The sequence below is a fragment of the Ipomoea triloba genome, chromosome 13, assembly GCF_003576645.1.
Source record: "Ipomoea triloba cultivar NCNSP0323 chromosome 13, ASM357664v1".
Lineage (NCBI taxonomy): Eukaryota > Viridiplantae > Streptophyta > Magnoliopsida > Solanales > Convolvulaceae > Ipomoea > Ipomoea triloba.
In genome coordinates this window covers 22,073,530-22,084,969 of record NC_044928.1, presented here as the reverse complement: position 1 = coordinate 22,084,969, position 11,440 = coordinate 22,073,530, and the positions used below count along the sequence as shown (strand labels likewise).

At 34.2% G+C, this 11,440-nt stretch overlaps 1 long non-coding RNA gene across 1 annotated transcript; it reads right to left on the bottom strand.

The window, feature by feature from the left end:
• Positions 1-8,602: 8,602 nt before the first annotated feature.
• Positions 8,603-11,212, bottom strand: LOC116001034. The gene is made up of 2 exons (XR_004094214.1): positions 11,022-11,212; positions 8,603-9,018 (listed from the first exon to the last, which is right to left on the bottom strand). It is a non-coding gene; the product is annotated as an uncharacterized LOC116001034 (long non-coding RNA).
• Between the last annotated feature and the right edge of the window lie 228 nt (positions 11,213-11,440).

Sequence of the window (11,440 nt, the reverse complement as noted above, 5' to 3'; positions counted from 1 at the left end):
AATATAATAATATAATGCACCCTAACTAACGCCAGATAGTGTGCTGCAACGTTCCATGCCAAATGTATTTGTTGCTAAACTCTTCTCTTCTCTCTTAATTTGCAACCTTATCTACAACGTTACTTAGTTGTAGGTAATAAGGCTATAAAGATAGAGGAGTTTAGCAACAAATATGTTTGTCGTGGCAAGTTCCAGTACACCTTAGCTTGCAGACTCTACATGAAGCGCTAAGGCCGGACGAATTTACCAATTGAATTGAAGCTGTTCTGCGGACAGGATTATCTTGATAAACTACCCAGGCAGGATAAACATGATCGAGCTGTGTTAATCAAGAAACTGGTGACCAGTGTTTATTAATTTGGTTAATATTTATCATGCATATTATGGCATATGATATGATGTATGTATGGGAAGTTGCTCATGGTTACGTTGATGCATGCATGCAATAATTCCGATCCGGCCAGGTTAGTTGAACCCATCCTTTTTCCCCTTGATATGCTTAGCTGAATTGCTGATTGGAAAAGGGAAGCACACAATATGATATATATGACGATGTCTCCATCCCTCCTGAAGGTGAGTCATTATATTGTGTATGTCTTGGTAATATCTATTTGATTGGTCCAATTCTAGTTTGCGTTGCAATTTTCTAAGTGTATGAAACATCCCCTCAACCCCATGTTAATTGTCATATATATATATATTTTGTGGGTGAAAATGGACCCAATTTTGACTTGGGTTTTGATAATGGTGAATTTAATTTAACATTCTCACAGGTTCAGCGTGTGGATCAAAAAGGGATTGTGCTAAGGTGTTGCATACTCTAATTGTTTGTGAGTATACCATCCAACATCGACATGTACGTAGTCTTTAACAAATAATCTCTTGGAACCATTAACATATATTATATATATATAACTATATATATGTAAGTATATGCTACATGTATGTACTTGTACCTGAGCTGAGGATACTGATGTTATTCTGTTGTTACACTTCAATGCTTGAATTGGGAAAACAAACTTTTGATTAAAGCGGTTTCTTATAATTTTTAAGTTTCATTTTTGTATTTAAATTTTTTAATGTACTTTAAATATATACAATTTATTTACTACTACTAAATTAGGTCAAATTTCACTTTTAGTCAACATGTACTTCTTCTTATCGGATTTACCCATGTTGTGTGGTTACGTTGCAATATTCCCAAACTCGCTTGGCTTTCCGGTACCGTGATATCATCTCCTATCTATTGTAATTTAATAGACCCTAGCTAACGTCCAGGTGTACTGCAACGTTCCATGCCAAATGTATTTGTTGCTAAACTCCTCTCTATTAATTTGCAACCTTATCTACAACGTTACTTAGTTGTAGGTAATAAGGCTATAAAGATAGAGGAGTTTAGCAACAAATATGTTTGTCTTGGCAAGTTCTAGTACACCTTGCAGACTGTATATTGCAGCGAGATCACCTCTGAAGGACGGCGAATAACAAAGCAAGCTTCATCAGATATTGCTCAATGGAAACAACATTGCCATATATTGTGAGTAATAATATTGAATTGATTTAGCCATTAACATGATAATGCCATGCCTTTCATTCTTTAGGTATCATTATGCGGCCTTTCGTGTGTGACAATTAAGTTCTAAAACCACTTGTCTACCTCTTTGTGAAATGCAGCGGCTTTTTTCTGGAGGCTCACCCGATACAGATTGAGATTTGTATTTGAGTATTTGACTGCAACCTAAGAAGTTGGTAGTAATAAGAACGGAACCAATCTATTTTAATTTGCGTTTGTAGGCTTACTGTCACTGATTAACTAGGAATATAATTAACTTGATATGTTTTTTGGGACTGCCAATATATATGTCCACTACTTTGTATTTGTTTAAGGATTTTAAATTTGTTCATGCATATATGGGTTATGATTTATGATTTACTTCATTACTAAAAGCCATTCCAGAACTGGCCGGGGAGTGCAAAATGGTTAATAACAAATAGGATTATATGATTTACTTCATATCCCCTATGCGCACAATGTTCCACGTCAATCATATTTTTTGTTCATCAAGTGCTCTCCCTTAATTAATTTGCAATCTTGGTGGTAGATAATAAGGCTATAAAGGTAGACCACTCTAGCAACAAATATGTTTGCCGTATATATAGCAAGTTACAGTACACCTGCAAGACAAAATTCTTCATTGGTTAGTACACTTTTTAACAAAATAAAATGTAATTACATGGTTTTGATGAATTTTTTAAAATAAAAAAAAATTCAGTGGCATTTTTATAAATTTTGTCAACTTTAATTTGCACTTTCAACACTATAGAGTGCACTTTTTAATAATATAATTTGCATTTTTAGATAATTCCGAGAACTTCACAATGTGCACTTTGATTTTATTTGATATTTTGGTTTTATATTTAATTTAGGGGTTTACTTTTTGCTATTTAGGATTTAGCATTTACGATTTAAGTTTAAAATTTAGTTTTTTTCGTTGATATTTTTAAAAGTTATCTAGAAATGCATTGTCTAGTGTTATAAAGTACTGTGTGGTGTTAAAAGTTACACTGTAAAACTGACGATAATTACAATAATGAAAAATTTGATCTATCGTGGTTGATATTGGTTCTTAGTTTTTTCTGGAAACATGTTCTCATGCGAGTGTTACCATATATATATATATATACACACCTAAAATTTGACCACTATTATTACAAAAAATTAATATCGCATCCACTAAGACTCAATCTGACCTTTCATTTGGAAGAGTCCCTACACACCACTTAACCACAAGGTTATTGGCAATTAAAAAATTGACATAAGTGTTTGGTTAATCAACTTTTGATAACTCTAAAATTCTAAAATTCTAAAAGATGCTCAAAATAACTTTTTCAATTAGCTTTTAAAGAAAAGAAATTATACTAAACAACTATCAGCTAACATCTAATTTACTAAAGACCTTTCTCAGCTAATATTATCAACTAGTTATATCCTTTAACCCAATCAACTAAAAGGCATTTATCAAACATGACCATTGTGTAGTAACTAGTAAGATGGGAGGCAACAACAACGAGCTATATATTTTTAGAACCCCGAGTGGGGGCAGGCCTTGGCATTAAGTAAATTAACAGCTACTAATTTTCTTCTATATGATTATTTTGAATGGTTTCAAGCACCACATGAACCATAATTTATTTTTTATTTGGTGATTCAGATACTAAATTCAAAATAGTTTTTACTCACAAAAGGCGAAATCTCTCGGGGTTGTTATGCCGTGGACCCAGATCCACCTTGCAAGGTGGACTTGGGTCTACATTCACATACACTATACTTTACATTCACACATTACAGGATTATATGTTTAGTAACTATATTACCACTGTTATGCATTCACACATTCAAAACTCTATATTCACATGTCCTATACTCCATATTCACAACTTGAGAACTCTACATTCACACATTACAGGGCTACAAGTTGCTAGAACTTCTTAACTCTATTACAGATTCACACATGCATAACTCCACATTCACGATTTCTATACTCTACATTCACACTTTGAAACCTCTACATTCACACATTTTTGGACAATTCTATATTCAGCAATATGTTTACTAATTTAAAAAAAAAAAAAAAAGAAGACAAAAACGACGTAGTTTTGGACCCAGGTCCACCTTACAAGGTGAACCTGGGTCCACAGCATAATTTGCCAATCTCTCGCTTCAAGGCCCCACACTCTAGGCCAAAAGAATTTGTGGAGGTGATAAATCATGATAACTCAGCGGCCCATTAGGTAGAAGGATTAGTGCTTTCAAAAATTATGTTCTATTTCAACTAATAGTTGAATTGTATATTTGTATTTATATTATATATATATATATATATATATATATATATATATATATTGATTTATGTCCTTCTTTTTGGATGCTAATAAATGTGTACATTTTACTTTAAATGTTGTACACTTCAATGTTATTAGACAAAATTGTCCCTACTACATTCTTGTTATACAAAACTAACCTTATACCGTTATAACACCGTTAGTTTTAACTCCATCATTATTACCCTACACCTATATCTATCATATCTTTTTCCTATTCTTTAATTGTCATTTTATTATAATTATTAATTTCTATTTAATGGTTGATTATATTTTAATTAAATTTCTATGAATGGTAAAATCATATATGTGTGTATAAAATACATATATTATTTGTGTATATATAATTTGAATTATACATTTTAATTATTTTTATTTATTAATATTGTAATATTGAGCATAAGTTTTCGCGCATCGCGCGTACAAAATACTAGTATATATATATATATATATATGTTCAACAATCATTATTACATTGACCATGGAACTGTGTGGACCATAAATAAAACAAGTACATTTTTGGTGTTTGGTTGAACCTTTTGCACTTTATTATAGGTACGGTTTTGATACCTATTACCATCTTTATTTGCTTACTTTAATTTTGTTGTCCTACTGATACAAAATGCAATCCTTAGCTAGTACAAGTTATAATACATGTGTTTCAATGGATATTTTTAAGTATAATGGAAACCAGACTTGGAAGTCAACTAATCTGCATATTATAACTATAATGCATAAGTCTGTTTGGCCTCACTGCCATTATTAATTAAACCCTATATATATATATATTTTACGGAGTATGATACACTCATGGTGTTACTGCAGTTGTTATTATTATTATTATCATTATTATTATTATTATTATTAGTGTAGTGGGATGACCACTTTCTTAGGTAGTTACATGCACTTTAAGATAGTGGGTAGTTGTATTATCATGTATAAATAGTTACCTGTGTAAATATAAAAGGACTGAAGAATATATTAATAGATTATGTCTGGAGATATTTCCTTTCTGGAGTTAGACTATTACTCGAAACATAGTCATTTGGAGTTGGGCTGTCACTCGAAGCGCAGCCATTGGAGTTTAGCTCTTGACTCGAAAAAGAGCAACCCATACAACCTTAGGGTTGTATCAGAGTATATCAAAAGTTACCAACTATAATGGTACGGTACCGTTTAGCTATAACTTACACCACAAGGGAATTCAAGACAGCTCTCTGAGAACCCAAGCAGCCCGGATTACATCTGCAGAATATTAAACAAAAGATATCGCCGTTGCCGGGGTGACAGGCGGGAATACTCACCACTATACTACAACGACTTTGATGTATCTGAATCAAAATTATTTTGGATAGAGAGAACTTGTATTTATTATAATTGGTAATGGGAGAAGGATTCGTTGGAGGAATTGGTCGGGGTTGTGCGCACCAAAAACAAGTGGTCTGGGTTTTGGTAAACTCCATATATGAGATGAATCTAGAGCTGTTGGGCAAGCAAGCTTGGCGGCTAGTGACAAACCCGGACTAGTTGATGGCACGTGTTTACAAAGCTCGATATTACCCGAGGTCCTCCTACTTCAATGCTCAAATAGGCAGTAACCCCTCTTACATGACTCTATTATATTGCACAAGCTCCAGTTGCTTCTTTGTTTTGCTTGAATTGCATGAGGTTGCTTGGGACAAAGACTGTGTTAGCTAGAGATGTATTGGAGCCAAGAGATGCTGATCTTATCCTCAATATCCCCCCCTTAAGTCACAGAAAACCTGCTGATACGTGGATATGGATGCATGATTCCAAAGGGCGGTATACGGTGAAGTCGAGTTACAGGACTCTAATTGGCGAAGCCCTTGACACACGCCCATGGAACAGTGGTCCCCTCCGGTCCATGGCAGGTTGAAATTAAATACGTACAGATGTGGCATTATTTGATGAAGTTAACTCAGCAATGGGAATGGGGTGGATTGTTCGTGATAGTGAAGGCGGTTTATAGCTGCAAAGTCTGACATTTTTTAATAATAGGGACAGCACACTTTTGACATTTGAATTATTTTGCTTTTGAAAATTTGATTCTTATAAGTTAATTTAAATAAATTTAGCTATTTTACTTTTTCTCTCAAAAGGTTGAATCCCCCATTCATATTTAACCATTTAATTATTCATAATGTTGCACTTTTAGTCCATATTGTTATATTATTATTCAAATTTCATTAACATAGGAGGTTATTTTAATTTATCATTTAGAATCAATTGGTGTGTTTGGTTCATGGGTTTACACACTAGCATAATGACTCTTAATTGCAATTATTGATCATGTCCTTACTTCTTAGCTTGTGTCAGTTATTATCTGCTTCTCAACGGGATCTTGTTTTTCTCGATAAGTAATTCAATGAAATACATACGAAGAATTGAAAGAAAATTTTCATATAGTTTAAAAATATTATATCTTAAACCGTGCAATAAGTGGACATGTGGTAATGGGGTATGTTTGGAATGTTTTAGAGAGTTCCTTCATTCTCACCCCCTTAATGAAGCAAGACTTTACTCTGCTTATCTTACTGCTAAATTGAAATGATTGGAGGTGGTGGCACTGGCCTATGAAGCTAAGGTGTGGTGAGGGAGAAGCAATTCAAGGTAGTTCATGAAGGTCTGGTCATTCTTTTATTCAATCCCTTCTCTAATTAGTTTAACAATATAGGTGTTCTCTGATCAACTTTTGATTTTGCAGATTACTCAAGTTAAAAATTTAAAAAAATTAAACTAATTAAAAATTAAAAAAATATTTTATATATATATATATATATATATGGTAGGATTCCAATGAGATCAGATAAGATCGTGAGATCACATCTTGTGCATCCATCTATCATTATTTAATGGTCATGATTGATCAACAAACGTTGGATAAAATGTATTTTTTTTTTGAACAAGGATAAAATGTATTTAAAGAAGGAGAAGGGGTAAATTAGTAATGTAGGTCATATTCTTTATATGGTTGAAATTGTATTTAATATTATACCCATATTTGTAGGATTCAATGCACACCTAAAATTGGTAACAAATGAAATTGTAATCCGTTATGGTTTTGAAACATGGAGACCAGGGTAACAATGGAGTCATCACCACGGTTGATAATGCAGGTACGATTGCACAAGTTGATTTTTGTGATTTATTTTTTTTAGGTTTTTGTTTTGTTGTTTAAAAATATAGAACGATTGATGATGGTGGGTGCATTCGAGTGTATACCGTTTGCAAACGTATCGAAATATAAGAGTGGTAAAGAGTGTAAGTGGTTAGAGCTTGCATTGAAGTTATGGTGTGTGTGAATGACAATATAGGGCGTGTGCGAACGGGTGACCGAAAAAAAATTGGAAAAAATAATAGTGGTAAGGGGGGAAAGTGGATCGAATTTGAGTTGAGGTTATGGTGTGTGTGCAAGAAAGTGTGCAAACGGGTGGAGGCAAATGAATGGAATAAGTGTAACACTGGTAAAGTGTGTGCATTCGTTTGAAAACTGTGTGCAAACTGATAAGGAAATAAAAGGAACAAGGGGTAGAAGAACAAATATGACCAGGATTGTTGAGTATTGTGATAATAGTCGTGTGTGCATCCTAGCGTAGTGCGTATGCAAATTGATGGAGAAATAAGAGAGATTAGGGTGGCAAGGGTGGCTAAGGCAAAAAGAGGACACGGTGTGTGCATACGCAAGTATATCGTGTGCAAACAGAATTGATAATAAGAGATACAAACATGAAAAAAGAGGGAGTTTGTGAAGTGGTTTTTGCAATTATGTGAGGACAAAAATAAAAGGTAAAAACACCATCGTGAGTGGTTTGGGTAATTTTAGATGGAATGCACGATTTGTTTGTTGTTTTTGTTTGTTAAATTTTTGGTCTGTTAATGAATTCAATATCGTATGTGTTATTTGTGTGTGCATTCATGGGTGGACGTGTGCAAAAGAATAAAAAATAAAAGTTAAAATGCCATCATGAGGAGAGTGGAAAAAAGTAGGTGGGATGCACGGTGTGTTTGTTGTTTGCACCTCGTCAGTGATGTGTGTATATGGAATAGCGAGTGCATACACAAGGGAAGCGTTGGCAAACCTACATTGAGGGAATGGTGTATGTTTATAATAGATCACGCGTGTTCAAACTGGTTATGGTGTGTGTGCATGATAGTGTATATATGGCGTGTGCAAACTGGTTATGGTGTGTGTTGATGATAGTGTATGGCGTGTGCAAACTGGTTGATGCAAAACAAATTGAAAAATAAGAGTGGTAAGGTGTGTGCATGCGAGTGTAGACCGTGTGCAAACTGTTAGGAAAATTAAAGGGGCAAGGGGTAGAATATCAATTATTACCAATATTGTTAAGTACTACGTTAATATCTGCATGTGCATCGTAGTGAATACATAATAATAATAAAATCAAACTACAATATAGGGATGTTATGCAAACATAATTAAGGAGCGTTCAATAACAATATAGATACCGTGCGATGAAATATGCGGCGTGTGCATGTTTGTAAAGAACAATGTGCAATTGAAATCGAGATGGGCATGCATTTTGAAAAAGCGAGTGCATACGTAAGGGAACCGTGTGCAGGCAGTCGACACCAATTTAAGAAAAAATAAAACAATCCAACTGAGCACAACATTAGAAATGAGTAAAACAAGGAACCAAAATATTGTTAGAATTTAGTTTGAAAGAAAAAACAGGAAAAAGGTACTAAACAGTAAAATCCCATCGTAAATAATGTTTTGACAAAAAAAAAAAAGAGCAAACGCATTACGCATCACACAATGTAATTAATTAAGCAACAGTGGAAACATATTGGGTCAAATCATTGAAATTCTTCTTATAATGCGTGTTAATATGTGAGAGTAGGATGTCCTTCATGAAATAAATCCTAAATGCCTGCAAAGACTCCACATCCCCCTTATTTAACCCACAATGCCACCGAGAGGTTAGTTGACCAACGTACATCTCCATCTGCGGCATCACAAAGACCCCACAATCAACTTGGTTTGTTGTGTCACGCCAAGACATACGAAGTCAACGTGAAACCAACACTATTGCCTTTACTGAAAGTGACGAATACCCAACATCGTCCAAGTATGCACGTTGCGAATAAATCAATCTAAAACATGAAAAAAACATATAAGAATCTGAATATGCACGATAAAATAAAAAGAACTAGTTTAACAACAGAATTTACCAATTATTTATAATACAAAAACTAGACACATAATTACTATAAACAGAAATTGAATCAATTAGCACATACAAATTATCACAAAAAAAAAAAAAAAAAAACTTAATAACCCTTAATTTTCATACCTAAATAACCCTATCTCATGAGTTCATTAAATTTGTAAACAAAAACAAATAAATAAATAAACCTAATATCTAGATGGCATATCCTTAACAAACAGCCCAAAAATCATCGAATTAATAATCTCTAAAATATATATTTGTGTGCACACGCTGCAAACATAAATTGCATACACCTAACAAACTCGACTTTATAGGGGACCACATTGTAATCCAACAGTCATACGCACACATGCAGATTAATATGAAATAAATCACAACAAGCGACAGTATCAAATGAACGCACACACGTAATATATGAATTGCAAACACTACAAAACATATTTCTGAACGCACACACAAATAAATTAGAAAAACGGTAAATTTTAATTTAATATTATAACTTTTTTTTTACCTTCTACAGGTTTATGCCTTACGTCATGAACAACATTATGACATATTCTTCTTACTAATATATATTAGAATAATTCAACACATAATTTTTAGTAAAAATGATATTTAAAATTTTTCTAAATACATATTATAAAAACCCACACAAAAAAAATGAATTTTCTTATTCTACATGAAAACTTATTCTAACAGCACACAAACTCTAACGCACACACATTCTAACAACAGAAAAAATATAATTATAAAGAAAAACAGAGATAAAAAACTCAAACACCTTCTTAACATAACATGAACAAAAATTCAACTCTGCATGTAGTTGAGTTCATTGGATTCCTAAACACTTAATATTGATATTGATATTGAATAAATCATGATTAACTCACAAATTTGTAAACAAAATAAATAAATTAATAAACATAAACAACACTTTGCCAAAAAACATAGCACAACACCGCCAGCCCCACCCATTCATCTACAAAACACCACCAAATAAACACAATACACCACCGCCACCGACACCCCCACCTCATTCATCTGCAAAAATTCCACCAAATAAACATAACACACCACCGCCACCCCACCCCATTCATCTGCTAAAACTCCACCAAATAAACACAACCCACCACCGCCCACTACACCCCCATCATCGGCGGCCACCAAAATCGAATGGGGCAAGCCCCCATCATCGCCGACCACCAAACCCACCATGAACACGCCAAAAAATAACACCCACCCCCCAACTAGGGATGGAAATGGGTCGGGGAGGGCTACATCAATCACCCGACCCACCTTATATTTTCTCCACCCACCCCAACCCCCAACCCGCATCAGGTGGATTTTTTCAAAACCCACCCCCACCCCCATCGGATGCGGGTGCCACTATGGGTACCCACCACTTATCATCTTATTAATTTTCGTTCAAAAAATAATATTTAAATTACTTACACATAATAAAATCATAAAATTCATTGCCAAAGGCCTTGTGGTCAAGTGGCATGAAGTGATTCTCCCAAGTGGGAGGTCATGGGTTTGAGCCTTAGTGTGGGGAGAAAGTATATGGACACATACTACATGTGACAATATTCAAATATAATAACTAAATTGCTAATTTTTAAAATTAAACTTAGTAGTTTAAATATAAAAATAGTAAAAATCACCCAAAGGTATAGAAACTTTCATAATAAACTACATACTAGTACTCATTTTACTATTATATATATATACATACACACATGGTGGGTCGGGTGAGGTTTTGTACATAGAACCCGAATCCAACCCGACCCACCGCGAATTTACTTTTTTAAGACCCACCACCCACTATCACCCATGCGGGGTGGATATCCACCGGACGGATTGAAATTGTCATCCATACCCCCAACCCGACGTAAACCAAAAACCCTAAAAAAATAAGAGGAATACCTTCATCTGTGCGTGAACACGGTGCCCTACGCGTTGACCGTCTAAGATTGGAGTCCTCCATAGCAACAGTTGATGGCGTCGGTGGCGAGGGAAGTCCAAAGCAAAAACACGAAAATGAAGGGTCGTCGGCTTCTGCTCACGGCTGGGGAAGGAAAACGAGAACAAAAGGAAACAAAAAAAAAAGTATTGAAGAGTCGTGTGCAATAGGCAATAAATCACGTATCAAATGACGATTGTTCCCAAATATAAACACATTAAATCATAAATAAAATTACTTAACTATCCCTACAGCATATAACATTCAGCGTCCTTCCCCATCTGATCTTAACCGTTAAAATCTAATATTTAATGGACAAGATGTGATCTCACGATCTTACCTGAGAAAGTGATCCCATATGATCCTAACTCTATATATAACA